The 24831-nt window shown below is 38.0% G+C and overlaps 1 protein-coding gene and 1 pseudogene across 2 annotated transcripts in view; one reads left to right on the top strand and one right to left on the bottom strand.

Annotated features, from left to right (window-relative positions):
- SLC16A10 (solute carrier family 16 member 10) overlaps window positions 1-24831 on the top strand; it is a 167131-nt gene that overhangs the window by 8126 nt on the left and 134174 nt on the right. The gene's annotated exons all lie outside the window — the stretch shown is intronic.
- LOC119539237 lies at window positions 20431-21349 on the bottom strand (annotated as a pseudogene).

The raw sequence follows: 24831 nt of genomic DNA, 5'->3' as shown, positions 1-24831 counted from the left end.
TATTTTCTATGTATAGGATAATGTCATCAGCACACTGGGAAAATTGTACTTCTTCTTTCTAATTTGCATGGCTTTTATTTCTTTTTCTTGCCTAACTAGAACTTCCAGTACAATGTTGAATAACAGTCGTGACAGTAGGCATCCTTGTCTTGTTTCTGATCTTAGAGGGAAAACTCTCAGTCTTCTACCATTTCAATCATAGATGAATTTCCTGGTTCAGTCTTTTGGGCTGCTGCCTTGTAGCTAGGCAGCAGCATACAGGCACCCCGGTATTTGCATGGGGGTTACTCTGTTCCTTGCAGAACACTGCCAGGGATCAACAAGGGACTTCAGGTTGACTCCATTCCATGCACGTGTTGGGGTGAGGGAGGTGCAAGCAAGGGCAGCATGGGCTTCTACTGTGTTTAAAGCTGTGTTTTCTTGATTTGGCATTTCCCCAATTACTGCAATCCTTTAACTATTTTCCATAATTTTGAGGAAGATGGCTCTCCTAATTTTTGCTAGTTTTTCAAAGATTTTTTAGGGGAATGGCACCCTTGAGCATCTTGGGTCTCTCTTGTGGTCGACAAGCTGCATCTCCCTCATTTTTGTGACAGTTTGCTGCATAAAGAATTTTTGGTTGGCAGGTTTTTTTGTTTTTTTTGTTTTTTTGTTTTTGCTTTCAACCCTTTAATATGTCAGCCCATTGCCTTCCTGCCTCCATGATCTCTGATGAGAAATTGGCACTTAATCTTATTGAGACTCCCTTATACATGACATGTTGCTTCTCTCTTGTGGCTTTCAGAATTCTCTTATTTTTGACATTCGGCAGTTTCATTATAATATGCCATGGTGTGGGTCTATATGGGTTTATCCTCTATGGAAATTGTTTAGCGTATTGGATGTGTATATTAATGACTTTTGGTAAGTTGGGAAAGCTTTCAGCCATTATTTCTTTGACTATTTCTCTGCCCTTTTCTCATTTTTTTCTTTTCTTTTGGGACTCTCACAATGTGTGTATTGGCATGCTTGATAGTGTCACACAGGTTCTCAGAGTCTGTTCATCTTTTTTTCATTCTTTCTTCCTTCTGATCCTAAGACTGGGTGATTTCAATGGCTTATCTTCAAGTTCACTGATTCTTTCTTCTGCTGTCTCCAATCTGCTGTTGAACCCCTCTAGGAATTTTTAATTTCTGTTGCTGTTGTCTTCAGTTCTCTTTGGTTTCTTTTCATAATTTCCGTCTCTCTCCTCTCTCTTGACATTCTTTTTGTGTCCATTTATTGTTTTCCTGATTTCCTTTAGTTCTTTGTCCATATTTTCCTTTCATTCTTTGGGCATATTTAGGACCATTAAAAAAAAAAAGAAGCCTTGTCTGGCGTGTCCTAGGTCTGGTCCTCCCCACTGATGGTTTCTAAATTTTTAATTTTCTCCTTTGTCTGGGCCATCGTTTCTTGTTTCTTTGTGTGTTTTGTGATCTTCTTTTGAAACCTGGACATTTTGATATTTTAATTTGTTACTGCTGGAATTTAGACTTGAAACATCTCTTTCTTAAGCTTGTATCCAGGCAGTGTTATGACACAGCTATCCTTGAATACCAGGAGCTGAAAAAAAAAAAAAAAAAAAAAGAAGAAGAAGAAGAAGAAGGTAAGAAAGAAAACACCTTTCCCAGTCTTTGTATATTGACCTGTGAAGTGGTCTCCTTTAGGAGATGCATGGGGGCTTCCCTGATATTTTCTGTGCATGCATCTTGTCTTGACTAGGTCATGTGCCTGAAGCCTTAGGAATTCCTGTTTACATGGATACAAATATTCCCTCTTCCCTAGGAAACAGTTTCCTAAGGTCCTACTCACTGCACTGTAGTCCTACAGCCAGCAATGCTTTCCTCCAGGTGGCAGGACTTGACTGCGCTCCCCCAGCATTCTGTAGGAGAGTTCCATGACGTGCTTTCTACATGCAGGGCAAGTTTTGGGATGGTCAGTCTCTCAGGCCACCACCAGACAGATTGGGCCAGGCATACATGCTGCCAGTGTGTGCCCAAGGGTTACTCTGTTCCATCTGGGACCTGGACCAGGGAGCCACACATAGGGAGTCAGGCCAGCTGGTGCCGAACCAGTGAGGGGTTGAGGAGGGGCCAGCCCGGGTGCCTGGAGATCCTCATAAGGGCACTCTTAACTCCTTTTATATAACTGACCATCCACCCACAGTGTTTCAGAGAAGGGCCTGAAGAAACTCATTCACAGTGAGTGATTTTACACGTCTTAATATTAATCCTCATTTATTTAAAAAATATTTACCAAATACCCAACATCCCCTTGCTGGGCTCTGTGCCAAGCATGGGAGATGTGACTGATAAAGAGATGGTCAGCTGCTTCCAGGGAGTTTACAAGCTGCTGTGGGATACAAATAAGTAAATGGACTTCCCTGAGTGTTTGGACACAGTCTTATTATAAGGAAACTACAGCAGCTGGGGCCTATAAAAGGTGTTTGATGGATTTTTTTCTCTGTGGTTATAAATCTCAGTTTCTGAAACTAAGGCTTTGGAAAGAGGAGCTGAATGCCAAGTTTGTAGAACTAGTTGAAAATACTGAGGGTATCACACCCCCATTTGGTGCCATCGACATTGCACTCAGATATGCCTCACATATCTTGCTGTGTCAGTAAAGTGTCAGGAGCAAGCTGAGCTTAAAGTTATCTGCTTTCAGTTCACTTTTTACCTGTTCACATGTGTATGCTCCTTGCCTGGGTGGAGGGGGATCAGATGCTTTTGGGAAAACTAAGACAGATACTATAATTAATTAGAACAATGTTTTTCTTTAGAAATTGCAACTTGTTATAATTCTCCTGGATTTTGAAAGCTCAATTTTAGTTTCTCCAGCAACTGGTGAAGAATCTAGGGTTCTTTTATCTTCTTGACACAGTGCCATGGACAGTGTCTGGGATCTTGCCAGGTTATTAATTTAGTTTACTTACCTTTCTTCCTGGAGACAGAAAAATATTTTAATGGTATATTGACTTAAAAAATATCTATTTAGAATAACAGTGTCTACAGTATCAATTTTAAGGTAGCTAATGATATCTTTTGAAGAAATTGTGTCTTTGTGTCTCAGATGTTTGGTCAAGAAGAACCTTCCCCCTTTCAGTGATTCCCAAAATGTGTTCCTTAATAGCCTTTCTTGAAAGTAGAGGTCTGTGATCAAATAAGTCTGGGAAAAACTGCACATCATACTCCTCTCTTGTAGATTTAAATTGAAAATGAAGATATTAAAATTTTTGTAGTTTAAAAGAAAAGTAGGCTATCAAAAAGGTCCCAGACTTTTTCACAAAGATGACACTGACAATGAATAAGGAAGCCCCTGCCCCTCCCCAAACCGAAACCAAAGCAAAGGCTTTTTTTTTTTTTTTAATTAAATTCAGTTTTATTGAAATATATTCACATACCATATAGTCATCCATGGTGTACAGTCAGCTGTTCACAGTACCATCATATAGTCATGCTTCATTACCCTAATCAGAATCAGAATGAGAATAAAAAATAAAAGTTAAAAAGAACACCCAAATCATCTCCTCCATCCCACCCAATTTTTCATTTAGTTTTTGTCCCCATTTTTCTACTCATCCATCCATACACTAGATAAAGGGAGTGTGATCCGCAAGATTTTCACAGTGTCACCCCTTGTAAGCTACATTGTTATACAGTTGTCTTCAAGAGTCAAGGCTACTGGGTTGGAGTTGGATAGTTTCAGGTATTTACTTCTAGCTATTCCAATACGTTAAAACCTAAAAAGTGTTATCTATATAGTGCGTAAGAGTGTCCACCAGAGTGACCTCTCGACTCCATTTGAAATCTCTTAGCCACTGAAACTTTATTTAATTTCATTTTGCCTCCCCCTTTTGGTCAAGAAGATGTTCTCAATTCCATGATGCTGGGTCCAGATTCATCCCCAGGAGTCATATCCTGTGTTGCCAGGGAGATTTACTCCCCTGGGAGTCAGGTCCCACGTATGGAGGAGGGCAGTATGTCCACCTGCTGAGGTGGTTGAGAGAGAGAGAGAGAGAGAGAGAGAGAGAGAGAGAGAGAGAGAGAGAGAGAGAGAGAGAGGGAGGGAGGAAGGGCGGGCTATATCTGAGGAACAAAGAAAAGAGGTACTTGGGGAGATTCTTAGGCACAATTATAAGCAGGTTTAGCCTCTCCTTTGCAGCAACGAGCTTCATAAGGGCAAGTCCCATGATAGAGGGCTTGGTACATCAAACCACCAGTTCTCAATGTCTGTGACAACATCAGCATCAGTCCAGGTGAGAAAGTCCAGCTCTTCTGCATTTTCCCCCAGTTCCTCAGGAGGGCCCTGCAAATATATTTTTATTCTCTGCCCAAATTACTTTGGGATGTGTCACTGTTTCACTCTAACCTATACAAACCTACTATATCTCACTTCCTATTCAAAATTCCATGTAATTGTAGTGTTTGAACAAACTGTTCTATATTTTCTTTAGAAAATTTAGATCCTGAACCAAATAGATATTCTCTTCTCTCAAAGCAAAGGCTTTTAAAGCCAAGAAGGCAGTTCTGAAAGGCATCCCAGCCCCCAAAAAAGATGTGCACTTCACCCAATTTCTGGTGGCCCAGGATGCTGCCTCCCAGAAGACAGCCCAAATATCTTCAGTAGAACACCCCCAGGAGAAACAAGCTTGACCACTGTGCCATCATCAAGTTCCCCCCAACCACTGAATCAGCCTTGAAGAAGATTGAGGACACCACCACAATTGTCTTCATCGTGGATGTCAAGGCCAGCAAGCACCAGATCAAACAGGCTGTGAAGAAGCTCTATGACACTGACGTGGCCAAGGTCAACACCTTAATCAGGCCTGATGGGGAGAAGAAGGCACATGTTCGACTGGCTCCTGACTATGATACTTGGATGCTTCCAACAAAATTGGGATCATCTAAACTGAGACCAGCCGGCTAATTCTAAATGTATAAGTTTTTTTTTACCATATAAAAAAAAAGGTCCCACAAGGGATGCTCTTTTAGCTAACGTCTTTAATGCAGCCCTGACTTCACTGTATGACGGCAGATTGCTCTTTAGACAGTTATTATCATGAGGATTTTCAATAGCATTTAGGGATGAATGCATCTTTCAGCACTTTTCAATATAGTTTTGCTGGGACCTCCAACACATCAGGTCACTAGTGATTCCTGACTTTTTGTTTTGTTTTGTTGTTTTGTAAGTTTCCTCATTTACGGTTATACTGATGCCTACCCACTGCAGCTGTGTGCTACCACATGAATTTATTGTAAGTTGTTTTGCCTGGCTGTGTCTGGTCTTCTTGCTAAGGGCTTTTTTCTTTTCTTTTCTTTTTAGAGTTGTTTGTGTAACTAACCATTTCTATATCTTAGGAAAGTTTTAGTTCGGTGCTTTGTTGATCTGGCTGCAGTGTGCAAGTAATCTGGTTCATGATCTTATACATCTTACATCTAAGCAAAATATCTGATTATTATTTACACTGAAAGAGAGGTTGAAAAGAAACTAACAGAACTCACTTATGGCAGCCATTATGCCTGAATTTCTTCACTCTCCTCTCTCTTAAACCATTCAACCTTATACTTCCAGAAGACTCATCTAAACTACCTGGTAAAATAATTAATGGACCATCAAAACCATTCCAAGATTTTGGAATAATAAAGAAGTTAATATGGGTGACCATTTCATGTATCGTCTCCAGAATGTTTCTAAATTCAGAGCAATACTGAATAGTGAATGGTATATAATGAATTTTAATTAAATATAACAAGATTAGTGTTCCTATGGTGCTTTATCATGGAATTTTTATCAATAGAATTATTTGCCAAAAGAGCCAAATAAACCAAAAATGAAAGCATAACAGAATTATTTTAGTAGAGGTTTTGAGGGGGTCTTTATCCATAGATTACAGTCTTTTACAATTAATTTTACTCTGGGATCTTGATGGGGTTTGCAATTTCTTTTTATGTGGGACCTTGTTGAACCCATCTTGAACCCTTGAGGCTCTATCTTGGGCCATGTCCTTGCTTCACTTTTCCTGTTTTTCATATGCCCCATTTGGGGGTGTTATTTCTAAATCTCTGTTTTCAAGACCCATATTTACTGTTCCTGGACAGTTACAGATGCATAGGTACCTCATACACCAGCTAAAATGGACTCGTTTTTTTTTTTTTTTTCGCCATCATCTACAGTCTTCCTCCACCACCAAAAACAGCAGCTCACCTGCAAAAAAAAAAAAAAAACAGCAAAAAAAAAAAGGGGGCAAAAAAAAAAAAACAAACAGCCTCTCACCTGCAAAAAAAAAAAAAAGGAGGAACATATTCCCTCCTTCTGAATTCTTTCTCAGTGCATGATACCATTCACTATTCAGTCTTGCTCTGAAACTACAAACATTCTGGAGATGATACATGAAATGGTCACCCATATTCACTTCTTTATTATTCCAAAATCTTGGAAGTGTTTTGATGGTCCATTAATTATTTTACCAGGTAGTTTAGATGAGTTTTCTGGAAATGTGGAATTCATCTTAATTTCTAATTTCTCTTCCTTCCTTATCAGTTGTGTTTAATCACAGTCCTTTTGCATTTATCTTCCTAATGACTCATAAATCAGTTTCCTTTTATTCACTTCTGAGTCTCAGTTCAGGCCTTCATTACTTTCAGCCTCAGTTATTGCCATGACCCTTTAACAGACTCCCTGACTTCAGTTTTACATCGTTAGTCAACTTTCTAAGACATTGGACCAAATAATTTTCCTGTTTAAAAGCTGTATTAGTTAGGGTTCTCTAGAGAAACAGAATCAACAAGAGATATCTACAAATATAGGATTCTATAAAGTATCTCACATACCTGTGGGTATGCACGAATCCAAATTCCGTAGGGCAGGCAGCAAACTGGCAACTCTAATGAAGATGTTCGATGAACTCCTCAGGCAGCGAACTGGGAACTTTGATGAACTCCTCAGGAAACGCTTTGCTGGCTAGCAGAAGAAAAAGTGAAGGTCCTCTATCTGTCTCACTTAAAAGTCTTCAACTGATAAGATTAAATCTAGCTGATTGCATTCTCTCCTTGTGGAAGACATGCCCTTCGTTGATATAATCTGTCACAGCTGCAGCCAGTTGACTGATGATTTAATAAACCAGCCTTCTGGTTTATTAACCAGCCACATATGTCCTTGCAGTAACGGTTAGGTCAGTGCTTGCTTAACCAGACACCTGGGTAACATCACCTGGCCAAGTTGACACATGAACCTAACCATCACAAAAGCCATCAGGGATGCCCCTTACTTTTGTGAAAACATCAAACTCCTTATACCCATGCCTGACCCACCAACCTTGCTTGTCAACTGTCTTTCTTCTTGTTCTTTGTGTTCCAGCAAAGTTGAAGGTTTTGTACTTTCTCAAGCTTGTCTTACTGTCTTTTGCCTCCATACCTTTGTGTGTAGCTCTCCTCTCTTCAGTGTGATTATTATCCCTTTTATGATTCCAATAAAATGGTTGGCCATTTTATTCTTTATTTCACAGTCCTGGAATATAATGATGATTTTATGTAACCGCTGTCACATTTTTGATGCACTTGGAATGATTTGGGTGGTAGCTGAATTTTGGAATTTTCTTTAAAAATGAATTCAAGCCAGTTATGAATTGAGCTTTAAGTGGAAGACAGAGAAACTAATTTCAACCTATTCCAATCTAGCATTCTGTGAAAGACATTTTGAAGATGAGCCGTATTTGTTTAGGTAACAATTTGCAAAGTCATTTTATCATAAAGAAAGGGCTTTCACAAACATTACTTAATTAATTTTTAAAGTAGCCTTGTAGAGGGTCATTACTTCCTTTTATAGATAAGGAAGTTGTGTCTTACAAAGTTTAGGGCTAGGTCACATGACATTAGTTTTTACTTTGATTAAGATGAATTTAAGAGCATCTTTTTAGCTGGGTAAAAATTTGAGCTTATGTTAAAAGTTGTCCCATAAGGCTGAGTCCTGCCCCTTTTCTTCCCTTTGAAACTGTCTTCTGCATAGTTACGTATGCAAACCTCTATAGTGTTTCTGACCTCCTACTTGAGTCATCAGAAATCTTGTGAAATAGTTTTTGGAATGTAATTCCATTTAGAGTTCTCACAACCCAACCAGAAATCTGATCTCATATTCAAATTAAACAAACAAACCCTAACAAAAACAAACTAAACTCCAAAACAACTCAAACAGTAAGCTCACTACAGCTCTGAGCACCTGCCTAGCTGGGTGCCACCCACTCAGACCTTGGGTATTTTTATTGGCAGTGATTCAGAACAGGCAGCTCCAGCAAGCCCGGGGACTGCACCGACCCACCAGCCTGTCGGGCTGGAGTGATGGAGGAAGGCGATGCTTTCAGACATGCAAGGACCAAATGTGATGATCATACCTTCTTTGCTAAAGTACCTTCATTAGCAACAAAAGTAATCCCCGCTCCCCCCGCCCCGCCTTGCATATAGGAATAAAGTTAAGAACAGAAGAGCTGAGGAAATGATTTGCCTAAAGCCAAATTTCCAAGTGAGAAGTATTTTTTCATTTCACTAATTTTTAATTATGGAGACAAATATGAAGTACAGATTTGAAATAATGTGAGTTAAAGCAGTGTTTTTAACTGTCTTTTAACCTTTATTCCTTTTTGATGAACATAAAAATCTCATGGTTCTTGAAAATCTGATACACGCCTACACACCTCCAAGTGTAGTTTATCTTCCTTTTGAGTGAGAATCACTGATACTCAGAAGATAAAGCTATGCTTCTGTATTTATCTACCAGCCAAGACTTTGTCAAACTTTACTTTTTAGGAAAATAATTGGGATTCTTTTTTTGCTTTTTGTTTTTTTGTTTTTTTTTTAAATATAAAATTATAATATTGAGCATGCTTTTTTGAACTGAATATGCCCCATCTGGAACTTCTGATAGGCTCTTCTTGGTGAGAACTGTACCCCTTCCTTTTTCCAGTCCCCCCACTTGAGAATCTCTGAACTAAAGAGTATTAAATTCAGTTCAAGGCATGTTTTTCCATCATCAGATATAAATCTAAATGAAAGGTCAACGTTTAATTGATGGATAAAAGTCAGGGAAAGATGCATTGGTCTGTACTTTAGCCAGTACCCATTTTTTGCTAAAGATTATGTTGCATTAACAATCTTCTACATGTGTTTAGAAAGCCAAAATTTATTCTTGTGACCTGCTAAGACAGCATCCAAAACCCAATTCTGAGTTATGTTTTGTAAAATAGGAAACTGCTAATTAAATGGAAATATTTATTGACTTTTCTGGGTAGATAAGCATTAATGCCAAGTTAAGGGAGTTAGTTTGGTGTGTTTTTAATAGTAAAAACCTTTTCATCTTGCCTAATTACCCATTTTATTGGTTTTGACTTCATGTTGCAGTTTCAAGTGGTGCAGTCTCAAAGGATTCACATTTGTCAATGGTTGTTTAAACAAATACATTCCACAAAGTTAATTGTGCTTTTAGTGGGGCAGAAAGTTGCTGTTGTTGTCCTGTAGTAATGTAACACTCAAATTTTGACAAACACAACCCCCCAGGAAGTTACTCCTGACTCCTGGGTTTTTGGGTTTCTTACTTATTTTGGCTTATCTGCAGCTTCTGATCTTTCTGCTAGAAATATTAACTATGATGACCGTAATACTGAACTTGCCCTAAGAATGAGCTGTTTGGTAGAAATAGATGTGTAGATTTTTTTGCTGTAGGTGTTATGTTTTTGTCTCGGTCTACTTGGAGAAAAATGTTCTTCGTAGAATAGGCTAGAACTGGTAAAGGAACCTAATTTTAAATAAGACCAATTTTTTTAAACTATATTTTGTTTTTGGATGGAAGTGGAGCAATTTACTATCAAATGCATAATTGTTAACAGCTGGATCATGTTGTGCTAATACTAGAGTCCCAGCCAGATACCACATATTAAATGCTCATTGATGTTTCTTTTTTGGGGGTAAAAGGGGAGAGAAGGGTCAGATATGAGATAATAGCCTCATATGTGTGTTTTCATGCATCGTGACACAGGAAACATTAAATCCAGAATTGATAATTTCTAATTGAAAATATCTTATTTTTGTGGTTCTTAAATATTTCTGGTTCACAGGCTACTTGGATGGGGAACAAAGACAAATAGATCATTTTCATCACATTTTATTGCTCATCATCAGGAAAAAAAAAAACTCAGATCTTTGCCTGTGTAAAAAATAGTTACATTAAATGTTCATTTAAACTAAAAGATTTAAAGTAATGCCTTTAAATGACTTAAATTTTAGATACGTCTATTTAAGGACCACCGGGGAGAATATAAATCATGGCTTTATCTATAGACTTGTGCCTGTAGATGATGCCCAGTGGGAAAAAAACAGACCTGTCTCTAGAAATGCTTGAAATCTTCTATAGAAATCTGTTGGAATCTAAGTAAAATGACATTGTAATAAGTTTAGTTTTATTGGTTTGTAATTCTTTGGAGAAGAATTTAGTTTAGCTATAGTTATTTGTCTTTTTTGCATTATAAGGAGTTAGCTTTCCTGAAAGAATATACTTTTTTCAAGTACTTTTTCACAAGGAATATTGAACTGTAATCCTTGCACTTTAAATTCACAACTGATGCATGTATACATACGTTTTTACATATGTATAGATGTTTTCAGTACAGAACCTCAATCTCTTATCTGTAATCCTTGGGGCCTTACAAGTTTTGGAGTCCATACTTTTTTTGGATTTTTAAAAGTAACCTGGTATCTACAACTATGTTTTTTAACACCCTAGAGGAGTCTGAGGCAGCATTATAGTCAAATACATTGACAATTCTGCAGCAAAATGTATGGATAGCGAGAGTCATTTGGATAAAAAGAAACCATAAATTGCTTTATGTCAGGCCAGATCAGATTTTCTTTCCAAATGAGTGTTGATAGCATCTTATAAAACAACTTTGAGTTTGGGATTTCAGAACTGCAAATAAGTAACTGTAGACTTATTTAACATTCTTTTTCAGGTACATTTTTGTGTATCACATAGTGCATCTGTTGAATGTTTTTAGAAAGTATGGTATTCTACCATATTGTTCACCCTAGGTTACTAAATCAGTCCTCCTTTCCTGGTGTTTGAGTTGCAGGCAGTATTATGCAATATAAGTAGCGTATCTGTATGCTTCTCTGAACAAATTGTTTTTTCCCCCTTTTAGATTGCTTCCTTGGGGTATATGTCCAAAAGTGAGATTACTAATTCAAAGGGTATGAAGAATTTTATAACTCTTGTTACACATTGCCAGGTTGTTCTCTGGAAAACTTGAACCAGTTTATGGTGCCGCCAAAAGTATACTGGCTTCCTGAAAGCCCTAACAATGTTGGGTTTTATTTTTGTTAATATTTGCTAGTTTGATAAGTGCCAATGATTTTTTTTAAATTAGTTGTAAATTGTATTTCATTGCTTAGATTGCTGGTTGTTTTCCCAGGTTTTGAGCCCTTTGAGCAGCCAACGACTTGGCGATTATATAGAAATATCTGGAAAAATGAGGACAAATTGCAGTGAATACATCTGGGTAAACCTTCATTACCAAAAGTGGGAATAATAGGCAGGCCTGAGGTTATCCTAGGCCTTAGAGTCTCACCTGACACACCTTGGCAGGTAGGGCACACCCTTGTTCCCTCTCCTTGGCTCTCTCAGCCCAAGTGTTGATCAAGGCCTTTCTTGGGGGTGAGGTGTGGAGATGTAAATTAACCATCTGGAGACTTGTTTGTGGGGACTTGGTGGCTCTTCCAGGAGACATCTCATCCTTCAAGGGTGTGAGTCTGCAAGAGCAGCCTGTCTTGTTCTGTTTATGTGCCGTCTTCTTACCACCATTTGGGTCTTAATCTCCTCTGGACCCAGGCCAATTCTGTTGCAAAGGGCTTTAATTTATTTTTTTAGGAGGATTTAAAAATCATTTAATTAATCAGCACAAATTGTATACTAGAGTTATGCAAGAAACAGAAATGAATTTAACTTGCTCCATGTTTTGAGAGGTTATGAGGGAGACAAAATGATATGTACATAAATAAATCTAGGGGAATAAGCCTTAAATGCTGAATGCAGTCCAAATAAAAGATAGGATTTTAAAAAAAGGCAAAATGACTGAGCTGATCAGGGAAGGCTTCATGGAAGGAGCATTTGTGTTGGCCTTCAAGGATCGGTAGACTTTCCTCAGCAGAGAAGCATAGTCCAGGTGGGGGCCCAAGGCCTGGGCGAGGGCTAGGAGGCAGTTGTTACAATGAGTGTTTCTACTGTGCTTTCCTGAGTTCCTTAAGCTGTGCTATCTTGTTTTATCCAGTAATCCTGTGGGGTAACTGTTATGATCCTCAGCTTTTAGATGGGCACTGAGGTTGGTAAGTTGTGGGCTGGATTTGAACTTGCATCTCTGACTCCAGGACTCAAGTTCTTTCACTTGACTACACACTGGGAGTATTAGGTGAAGTAACTGAAGGTTAGGCTGGAAAAGAATGGTGGAGTTGGAGAATGGAATCTTCGAATGCAGAGTCAAGAAGTTTGGACATTCAGTAGACAGGCAATGGGGACCTACCATGGGGACATACTGAGGGTTTCTGAAGAGGAGGGTCAGATGACTGAGGTAGTAGTTCAGAAAGATGATTGGGTTGGAGAGGGACCAAAATAAGAGGGACAGTGTTTATGAAGTCCCTGGTTGAAAGCCAGGATGAGATTTGAGGGACAGCAGTAGAAATGAGAAGGAAGGGACAGATGTGAAGGATGTCACAGGACAGACTGAGGACTTCTGGCAAATGACTGTGTGTATGTGATGGAGAACATGGAAACAGATGTTGCCTATGTCTGGAGCCTGCTAGTGGGGCAGCTTTGTGGGTATGCACCTGTGTAGTAGCGAAGGGCCCCAAGTTTGGTGTAATGCTCTGCTTCTCTGTCTTGAAATTCTTGAAATTCTTAATAATTTTTGAACAGGGGACCCCACATTTTTATTTTGTGTTGGGCCCCACAAATTATGTAGAGTTGTGTGTAGTGCCATTGGCAGGAGTGGTGGTATACCAGAAGGAGAAGTTGACAGGGGACGCCTGACTCCACTTTTAGTGGATAACTGGAAATCCATCCTGGGGCATAAGAGTGAAACTGCAGCCAGAGGTAGAGCTTTGGGAACAAGCATAAAATCTCTAAGAGTAACATGATGTCGTAACAGAAACAGAGAAGTTCTCTTGAGCAGACCCCGGGGGCTGCCGCTAGGTAGTTCAGTTAGTTTATATTGAAATCATCATGCTTAAGTAATAGAAATGTCATTCCTTAAAAAAACAAACCAACTTACCTTTTTTTGCATTTAGTTTTCTCTAATTAAGATTTGCATCTTTCCAAAGGTCAAAACTGTGTTTTTGACGATCTCTACCTTGAGCCTTTCCAAAGGTTAATCGTAGGACCTGTTTATTTTTTTTCCCTTTAATTTCAACTACCTAAGACTCTTGGCAGTTTACTCTGTTTTTTTCATTCCTAGATGTATTAAAGCCAGATTGGAAGTCTTATTTCAAGATGTTCTAGACCAGGAAACTATGAGAATAGTTTAGCATTATGTCAACTAAGTTATGTATTTCAGATTTAAATCTAAAGTGTTGCTGGTGGTGGAAAACTTGTCAGCTACTTCATTCACATTTCACAATGAAAACATTAAACTCTTAAGTGGAGGCTGAACTCATTTAAAATATCATCTAGGAAAGCCACCAGAAAACTGGAATAAATGAAATGAAGTTCTCCGTTGAATAGGATTACGGTGAAATATTAAGCATCACTTGGGGTTTCATTTTTGTGTTTGTTTTTTTGGACATTCGCATTAGGCTTCTAAGGGTTGGCAGGGAGAGGAAGGGTCATCTCGAGGCTTCCTGGACAGTAATGGGCTCTGTCTTGATTCAAATGTTAAGTGGCTGTCTGGCCACACACATGTGTTTCCTGTCACACAGTGTAGCAGTGAACCTCAAGTAAGATACTAGAATGTAAAAGTGGTTTTAAAAGCACAGTGCACTAGGGCATGTCAGACCCCGCTGCCATGTGAGCGGGCTGGCACGGCCCCTGTCGAGTGCTGCTGCTGACTCACGTGCTGTGCTGTAATCTCAGGATCTGGTCTCAGTTCCTGTCCTGCAATTGAAGCCCAGCTGAAGGTGCTGGAAGTGCAGTGACCCTGGAGGAAAACCAGTAAAAGCAGGGGGTGGCTGAAAGGGAATTGATAGTTGTGCAAGAGGATATCTGCCTGTTTTTGTAAGTCAAGACACCCCTACCCTTCCAGTAACTGCTTTGTCTTTTAATATCATTTGGCTTCATTTACAAGTTCTGTATTAAAAGAGTAATAAGGGTTTAAAGTAATATTTTGAACATGCTGTCTACTACTGTGTTTACTGTGATGGACTGAAGTATTGGTTTGCTGATGAGAAAATTTGATTTCTAAAGAATATGGGCAGGGAAGGAAAAGGAAAGTACAACTAAAGCCCACCCCCCACCCACCCACCCCTTTTTTTTTTGGCTTTCAGAGTTTCAGAAACACAAGCCATATAATCTTTTTTTAAAATTATTTGTAATGCAATTTTATTGAAATATATTCATATACCATACAGTCATCCAGAGAGTACAGTTGTTCACAGTATTATCGTATATTTGTGTATTCATCACCACAATCAATTTTTGAACATTTCATTACTCCAAACAATAAAAATAAAAATAAGAATAAAAATAAAAGTAAAAGTAAAAACAACACCCAAAACATTCATTTACTTTTGTCCCCATTTTTCTATTCATTTGTCCATACAAATGAGGGAGTGTGAGCCATAAGGTTTTCACAATCACATGGTCACACCATATAAGCTATATAGTTATACAATCGTCTTCAAGAATTAAGAATCGTCTTCAAGAATTATTTTCCTTTGTTTTATTTTATTTATTTATTTTTTTTATTTGTTTACTTTTTATTCCCATTTTCTACTCCCATACACTGATAAAGGGAGTGTGAGCCACAAGTTTTTCACAATTACAGAGTCACATTGTGTAAGTTACATAGTTATGCAATCATCTTAAAAAATCAAGGCTACTGGGTTGCAGTTCAACAGTTTCAGGTATTTTCTTCTAGCTATTCTAATCAACTAAAAACTAAAAAGGGTTTCTATATAATACATAAGAGTTACCTCCAGAAAGACCTCTCGCCTTCATTTGAAATCTCTCAGCCACTGAAACTTTATTTTGTTTCATTTCTCTTCCCCCTGTGGTCTAAAAGGCTTTCTCAATCCTATGAAGCCTGGTCCAGGCTTTTCCCTGGGTGTCACATCCCACGTTGCCAGGGAGATTTACACCCCTGGGAGTCATGTCCCATGTAGGGGGGAGGGCAGTGAGTTTACCAGACAAGTGGGCTTAGAGAGAGAGGCCACATCTGAGCAACAAAAGAGTTCTCTGGGGGTGACTCTCAGGCACAATTATAAGTAGGCTTAGCCTCTCCTTTTGCAGTAACAAGTTTCATAAGGGCAAGCCCCAAGTTCGACGGCTCAGCCTACATGTAATCTTTTTTTTTTTTGAATTCGTTTTTATTGAGATATATTCACATACCACGCAGTCATACAAAGCGTACATTCAGTTGTTCACAGTACTATTATATAGTTGTGTGTTCATCACCAAAATTAATTTTTGAACATTTTCATTACCACACACACAAAAATAATAAGAATAAAAATTAAAGTGAAAAGGAACAATTAAAGTAAAAAAGAACACTGGGTACATTTTTTTTTTGCCCCCATTTTTCTACTCATCCATCCATACACTGGACAAAGGGGAGTGTGGTCCATATGGCTTTCCCAATCACATTATCACCCCTCATAAGCTACATTTTTATACAATTGTCTTCAAGATTCATGGGTCATATAATCTTTTAAGCCCCAGGCCAACACACCAGAAAGAAAGAGATTTGATAATCATAAAGGTCAGAAATTACCAAAAAAAAAAAAAGCAATATAAAGTTTTGGTATTTATTTATTTGGTTATTCAAAACATAGTTTTCTGCAATTTAGTTCATTTGCTGTATATTGCTATTATAATTAGTTGTGTGCACCAGGTAGCTGTTGTAACTTTGAGTAGGAAAAAAAATGTAAGCCACTTAAATCAAAAGGCAGCCTCTTTTCTCACCATAGCAGCATTATTCACAGTTGCCAAAAGATGGAAGCTACTCAAGTGTCCATCTACCAATGAATGGATAGATAAAATGTGGTATATACATGTAGTGGAATATTATTCAGTTGTGATCCATGTGGCAACATGGGTGAACCTTCAGGACATCATGTTGAATAAAATAAGCCAGACACAAAGGGACAAATGTTGTGTTATGGAACATTGGAAATAATTAGAATAAAATAAGCAAACTAGAGTCAGAATCTAGAATATAGGTTATCAGGGGACAGGATGGGGATAAGGAATGGGAAGTTAAGGTTTAAAATGTACAGGGTTCCTGTTTGGAGTGAGAATTTTTTTGATGATGGTAGCACAACATTGTGAATATAATTAACAGCACTGAAATATATATCTGAATATGATTAAAAGGGGGAATGTTAGATTGTATATATGATAACAGAATAAAAATTTAAAAAAGAATCCATAGAACTATACTACAAAACAGTGAACCCTAAGGTAAACCATGGAGTGTAATTACTAGTACAATTATAAAAATGTGCTATCATCGATTACAACAAATTTTCCATACTAATGCAAGATGTTAATAATAGGGTGGTGTATGGGAATCTGTATTTTATGCATGATTGTTTTGTAAACCCACAACTTGTCTAATAAAGAAAAAAAAAGCAGACTCTTTCTTTTTTAGAAAAAAAAAATCTGGTAAAAGATTTAATCCGATTAATCTGCCTTCTTCCTTTAATTCATCATGATGACTTCAAGTTATGGTGGCAGCTGAGACTGGGTTATGGAAAAATGGCAAGGCAATGTAATCCCCATTATTTATACTCACTTAAGAGGATAATTTAATCATTGGTCATTAATCTTTGGATAATTACTCCACTGAGCTGGAAATATCCTTAGTTTTTTGGAAAGTGAGTCAGTGAAGTTAGTAGAACTGTCAAAATTGATCAGCTTTTCTAAGTCTAATAATAAGTGAATGGAAATTACTTGTCAACCCCTCTACCCCCACGTCATAGTATGATCATTCTAAAACTCTGGAAAATGTACATGAACAATAGGAAAAATACATTAATACACTATCTTGTGGCATATTTTAAATTAAGCATTAGACAAATTTCAGAGCCCTAACCTTAAATGATGATTATTGAAGCTGCCTTAACACTTAAAGACCACAACCTGTATGTGTTTTTGATTGCTAGATTTAGGCAGGTTAAAATTGTAATTTGGTCTGAATATAGATTAAGAAGTGAGTCTTTTGGCGACAGCAATTCCATTTATTTAAGTAAATATTTTGAAGGAGTTAACTTTGAGTATTGTATTTTTTAGATGCTAGGGATGGGGGTGAGGACAAAGAAAACTATAAATTTTAATCCTAAGTTAATAAAGAAAAGAGGAAGTCCTTGCTCTGTGATTTCCATGCACATACAGTGTCTCAAAGGCAGTGCTCACTGTTTAGAGTTTGAGGACTTCACCCAGGAGGTTGCGAAAGAATCTGTACCTTTGAGAGTACTTGAGATTACTATGCAGGTGGAATCAGACACACTGCTTACATGTCACAGTCGAAACAAGCCATTTTGATATTTAAATGGTGATACCAAAATTCACTTACTTACATTGAATATTGTTGCCTTGATAAAATTTCTGGAAATGAAAAAATTCTGCCAAGTACTGTCTCCAATCAGTAAAGGAGGATTTGTGTCATTACAAGAAATAGATTTTTTTTTAAAATTCAGTTTTATTGAGATATATTCACACACCATACAATCATCCACTTGTACAATCAGCTGTCCACAGTACCATCATATAGTTGTGCGTTTATCATCCCAATGAATTTTTGAACATATTTCTTACACCAGAAAGAATAAACACAAGAAAAACAAAAGTAAAAGAGAACACCCAAATTATCCCTCCCATCCCACCCTATTTTTCATTTAGTTTTTGCCCCCATTTTTCTACTCATCCATCCATACACTGGATAAAGGGAGTGTCTCACTTGATCTTAATCACCATCTTCACTATTTCTGTCAATGCTATATAGAAATCAAGATGCTTTTACTGGGGAGGCCACAGCCTTCCTTGGTGTTCTGTCAGTACCAATCCTAACATACCTTCTCCCAAGAAATAGATACTTGTATATGAGGTTGACTCACATTAGAACTAAAATAGATATTATAGAAAACAAATGTAGGTTTAAGAGTTTTGACCAGGACACATTTTAAAAAGTCTCAAAAATTTTATTTTTAAAAGTCAGCTTTATTGAGGGATAATTTATAGTCAATACACTATACCAATTCTAATTTTACAATTTGAGTTCTGACAAATGTATACAAGCATGTAACCACCATCACAATCATGATATAGAGCATTTCCATCACCTCCCAAAGTTCCATTGTGCTCTTTTGTCATCATTCTTTCCCCACACCCTGGCCCCTGGAAACCACTGATCTGCTTTCTGTCACTATATTACCTTTTATAAAATTGTCTATAAGTGGAACCATACATGTTTTCTTTTGGGTCTGACTACTTTCACTCAGCTTGATCCTTTGAGCTTCCTTCAGGTTGTTGCATGTATCAGTAGTGCATTCCTTTTTATGGAATTCCACTACTACCATATGCCTATACCATAGTTTTTTTTATTCATTCATCTGTTAATGGACATTTGGGTTGCTTCCAGTTTGGGACTATTGTAATAAATTTGCTATGAACATTTGTGTACAAGTTTTTACATGGACAAATGTTTTCATTTCTCTTGAGTAAACTGTTAGCAGTGTGATTACCTGGTTGTATGATAAGTGCATGTTTAACTTTGTAAGAAATTGCCAAACTGTTTGTTCTTAAGTGGGTGTACCATTTTATGCTTACGAGAAGTGTATGAGAGTTTCGGTTGCTTCACATCTGCAGCAGCACTTGATATTGTCCTTTTTTGTTTTGTTTGGTTTTGGTATTGCTTTGTTGTTTGGTTTGATTTTAGCCTTTCTTATGGGTATCTAGTGGTAAGCCATTCTTATGGGTATCTATTGGTATTTTATGTTGTTAATTTGCATTTCCTAATGGAAATGATGTTGAGCACCTTTTCATGTGTTTGTCATCCATATCTTCTCTTTATTGAAATGTCTGTTAAAATCTTTTGCCTGTTTTTTAATATTGGGTTGTTTATCTTATTGAGTTATATGAATTCTGTATATATCCTTCATTTAAGTCATTTATCAGATATATATTTTGCACCTTATTTATTTATTTAATTGAAATATATTTACATACCATATAATCATCCAAAGTATAAAACAGTTGTTCACAATATCATCATATAGTTGTGCATTCATCACCACAATTTTTGAATATTTTCATTATTCCAAAAAATAAAAATAAGAATAAAAATAGAAGTAAAAACAATACCCAAAACATCCTATACCCCTCCTCCCCCATATGATTCATTTACTTTTTGTCCCCATTTTTCTACTCATTTGTCCATACACTGGGTAAAGGGAGTATGAGCCATAAAGTTTTCACAATCACTCGGTCACATCATATAAGCTATATAGTTATACACTAGCGTTCAAGAATCAAGAATACTGGATTGCAGTTCAAAAGTTTCAGATATTTCCTTCTAACTATTCTAGTAAACTAAAAACTAAAAAGGGTTATCCATATAATGCGTAAGAGTTACCTCTAGAGTTATTGTATTAGTTACCTATCACTAATGTGAACTCTGTGAAAAATGTAAAATAAATACTTTATATTGTAGAATGTAGGGGACCTAGAGATAGACAGCAACTAGTGAAGGGGGAACGATAATCTAATAAGAACAGATGAGCTATTGAGGGTAATCTCAATGTTATGGGAATGCTCAGGAATGATAATGGTTTACAGATTTTCTCCGGTGTGGTAGGAACATGTTGGAAGCAATGCAGTTATTTTAGGTTATTTGTTTTTCTTATTTCTTTGTTTATGGTTTGTTTCTTTTCTTTTTCTTTTTCTTTTTTTCCACATAAGGAAGCATTTATTTGAGGTTTATCAGGAAATCATACAAATAGAATTTGTATAAACACAAATCCACACCAAGGCATAACACAGATAGCAAAGAACAAGGTAAAAAACAAAGAAAACTAATTGGCAGCCATATACAGTTGGACAGTAGTGTCTTGTACACTAGAAAGTCTTTTACAAAATAATCATCTTAGATCAACAGAAGACCGATCTCCAACATCGTCCTGCAAGATGGGTTACTTTAACATTTCCTCCTCTTTTCTCCAAGGTCCTCTTTTAGTATGGGTGGTAATTATTTTGGTGATTGCCACCCCCTCGAGATGCCCTGCCATATGTGCTCTGTTGGCCACTGTAGTCTGCATATCCCTGTCCATATCCATAGTTTCCATAGTTATACCCAGTGTAATCATATCCGCCATAGCTACTATAGTTCTGATCACCACCATAGGCACTATTGTAATTTCCATATTCTTATCATAAGAGTTATTAAATCCTTGGTTCCAGTTTTGACCCTGACCCCGTCCTCGACCCCTTGTACCACCCCATCCAGCAGCTGCAGCTCCTCTTCTTCCTCTCTGTTGTTGCTGTGGCTGCCTATATACCTCTTTGGGTTGTGCAACTTTGATTTCACACTTCCCAGAACCAATTTGATGATATCTGCTTTCTGATAATTTCTTTACTGGCTCTTCATCTGTAAATGTGACAAAACAAAATCCTCTTCTTTCATTTGTTTTTGTATCCATGGGAAGTTCAATATTTTCGATCTCTCCAAATGCTCCAAAATATTCTTTTATTTGCTCTTCAGAAGTACCTGGGCTCAGTCCACCCACAAAAACTTTTTTAGGGGGTTCTTTCCCTTTTAAAGCCTTTGCCCTTTTGGGGTCTATCAATTTGCCATCCAGTTTGTGTTCTTTCAGTTCCAAAACCTTATCAACACTAGCAGTGTCTTTGAAAAGCACAAATCCAAGTCCTCTTGATCTTCAGTGACTAGATCTGTTTTAATTGTGCAGTCTACAGCCTCTCCAAATCAAGACAAATACTCAGTCATATCTTTCTTGCTTGTATCCCAGCTCAAGCCTCCAATAAACATTTTACCATCATCCTGCAGATTCTTGCTCACGTTAATCTGGGATCGCTCTGCAAATTCCTCTATGTCGCTGTACTTGTTCATGTCCTCCATGGTGGCAGACTTGTCAGTAGGGGGGTGCTGGCACAGAATGAGTCTGGTAGCAGTGGCAGCGGAGCGTTGTATGGAGCTGGATCTGTTAATTTTCTTGGGAGAAACATGTTGGAAGCAAAGTAGTTATTTTAGGTTATTTGTTTTTCTTAATCCTTTGTTTTGTTTTAAATGTTGTGTTATTTTTGTTGTTTGTTTTTTAATTTTTCGATAAAGTTAAAAAAAAAAGTCACCTCCAGAATGACTTTGCAACTCCATTTGAAATCTCTCAGCCACTGAAACTTTATTTTGTTTCATTTCTCTTCCCCCTTTTGGTACAGAAGGCTTTCTCAATCCCACAATGCCAGGGCTAGGCTCATCCCTGGGAGTTATTTCCCACATTGCCAGGGAGATTTATATCCCTGGGAGTCATGTCCCACATAGGGGTTAGTGCTGTGAGTTTTTCTGCTGAATTGGCTTAGAGGGGGAGACCACATCTAAGCAACAAACGAGGTTCTCTGGGAGTGACTCTTGGGCACAATTGTGAGTAGGCTTAGCCTCTCCTTTGCAGTAACAAGCTTCATAAGGGCAAGTCCCAAGATCAAGGTCTCGACCTACTAAGCTGGTGGTCCCCAATGCTTGCGAGAATATCATGAATTCCCCAGCTGAGGAAGTTTAATATTTCCACATTTTTCCCCAGTCCCTCAAGGGGGCTTTGCAAATACTTTTTATTCTCTACCCAGATTACTCTCAGTTGTATTGTGGCTTCATGCTAACCCATACAAACCAACCAGATCTCACTCCCTAGTTGAGGTTCTATGTAATTATGGTATTTGAGTAAACTGACCATACAAGTTAAATTATATAGCGTGCTACAGAAAATATAGGCTTTGTACCAAATAAACATCTCTTGGTTTGGTCCCACACAGAAGCCAAAGTTTTAAAACACAATTAATATCTTCCTCTACCCTTTAGTCTGTCTGATCTACCCCAATCTCAACCAAGTCCATTTCATTTATATCTTCAATCAAAGTCTGATCTCCTTTTCAGCCTCTTTAACAGCTGATTCATGGGGCAATGCTGATACTCACAGCTGCTGAACTCTGGCTCCATGTCCTAGGCACCACACAGACACCTGAAGCTTCAGGGACCGACCACATCACACACAAACAGCTCAGCATCTCAAAATTTAGAAATAAGTGTTACAACTCATGAATAGATGTGACTGCTGTAAGAGCTTACAATCTAGGAAATTTTACATAAGCCTTCCTCTGTTAACCTATGCCCCCAGAATCAATTATCAGAGTTTGCACATTATTATTAGTTCATATTACTGAGGCATTATAATGTTTGTCTTTTCATTTCTGGCTTTTTTCACTCAACCTACTGTCTTAACAGTCCATTCGCTTAGTTGCATACCACACAACTTCATTCCTTCTTGCCTCTCCCTCATGTAAAAACATTCTTATATTTGTATATTTGCTCACACTCATTGACTACTCTAGTCTTTATCTTCTATCTTTCCTTCTGGTGTCATACACACCCCTAACCTTCCTCTTTCAACCATATTCACAGTCATCTTTTTTTCATTGTACTTACAATATTGTGCTACCACCACAGAATATTGTGCTGTCCATTTTTGGATCTATACAATCAATCCTCTAGACCATTCTATATTCCTTCAACATCAAATGCCCAATCTTTGCCCTCTTTCTATCTCGTGGTACCTTCATTTCTACACTCTTCTCCAAACCTCTCTCTCCTATTTTTCTATTTATCTGTAGCACTCCCTTTAGTATTTCTTGTAGAGCAGGTCACCTATTCACAAAATCTCTCAGTGCCTGTTTATCTGTAAATATTTAAAACTCTTCCTCATTTTTTAAGGACAGATTTGTTCGTTATAGGATTCTTGGTTGGTAGTTTTTCTCTTTCAGTATCTTGAATATATCATACCACTGCCTTCTTGCCTCCATGGTTTGTGCTTAGTCTTACTGAGCTTCCCTTGTATGTGATGGATTGCTTTTCTCTTGCTGCTTTCAGAATTCTTTCTTTGTTTTTGATGTTTGAAAATCTAATTAGTAAGTGTCTTGGAGTAGGTCTATTTGGATCCATTCTGTTTGGGGTACACTGTGCTTCTTGGACCTGTAATTTTATGTCTTTGATATGAGTTGAGAAATTTTCATTGATTATTTCCTCTATTCATTTTGCCTCTTTTACCTTCTCTTCTCCTTCTGGGGCACCTATAACATGTATATTCTTATGCTTTGTGTGCTCATTCAGTTCCCTGAGACCCTGCTTCATATTTTTCCATTCTTTCCCTATGTGCTCCTTTGTGTGCAGGATTTCAGATGTCCTGTCCTCCAGCTCACTGATCTTTTCTTCTGCCTTTCCATGTCTGCTGTTTTATGTCTCCATTGTTTTTTCATCTGTTCTATTGTGATTTTCATTCCCATAAGTTCTGCCATTTGTTTTTTCAAGCTTACAAATTCTTCCTTATGATCACCCAGTGTCATCTTTATATCCTTCATCTCTTTCATCACATTCTCTGTCCTTGACTTGATTTAAAAGAGTTGTTTGAACATCTCTAATTAGTTGTTTCAACTCCTGAATCTCAGTTAAGGTGTTAGTTTGTTACTTTGACTGGGCCATATATTTCCTGATGTGGCTTGTAATTTTTTTGCTGTCTAGGCATCTGATTTTCTTGATTGGTTTATTCTGGAAGTTGTTTTCTTTCTTTTGCCTAAGGTTTTATTGTTGTTTGCCTTTGATGCCATCTTTTCTTTGTTTCCCTTTCTGGTTAGTTGTCAGATTGGCTCTACCCCCAAGTCTTCCTCCCCAAATCAGGTGCCCACCATGGCCTGCCATAGGGATGAGAGGTAGGCACTGGGCACCCCAGAAAGTTCACTTTGTGTGGTAATATAGATCTGTTGGCTTCCAGTGATGCTCTATTTTTCACTGGCTAGCAAGACCTGGGTTTGTTTTGGAGCCCTGCTTTAACAGTTGGGTCTTACTTATTTCTCAGCCAGAACAGGGCTGAGTTTCCATATAGGGCATGTAGAATAGCGCCTGTGCTCCTAAGAAAGGGTCTGAAGCATCTTTTAAAAAGTATTTGACTTCCCTTGAACTTTCCAGCATGTCCAGCAGATGGTGCTGTTCAGTAACTTACTCATCCTCAGAGGCTCCCAGCACAGGCTCTGCCTGACCCAGCATGGCTGAAACTGTGGGATTCCTATGCCCTCACTTTGCCAGCCAAAATCTGGCTCGATGTGGGTCTCCACCTGTGGCAGAGTATTCCCTCAACTACAAGGAAATGGCTGTAGGCTGCTGCTTCCCAGGGTGGGAGAAGGGCTTTCAGACCCAGGGCTGGAAACACAGTCTCTGTCCAGGTTTTCTCAGTTCCTCTTTCCCTCTGCCCACCAGGTCTTCAAACAGTGAGGGTATTTTTCACTGCTGTGAAAGATTTTAAGTTCTGTGTTCCTGGTGGGAGGGGTCCTGTCTGCTGATTTTGTGCCTCCGAGACT

This window comes from Choloepus didactylus, chromosome 7, assembly GCF_015220235.1.
Source record: "Choloepus didactylus isolate mChoDid1 chromosome 7, mChoDid1.pri, whole genome shotgun sequence".
NCBI classification, from domain to species: Eukaryota; Metazoa; Chordata; class Mammalia; order Pilosa; family Megalonychidae; genus Choloepus; species Choloepus didactylus.
This window is presented reverse-complemented; position numbering and strand designations above follow the sequence as displayed.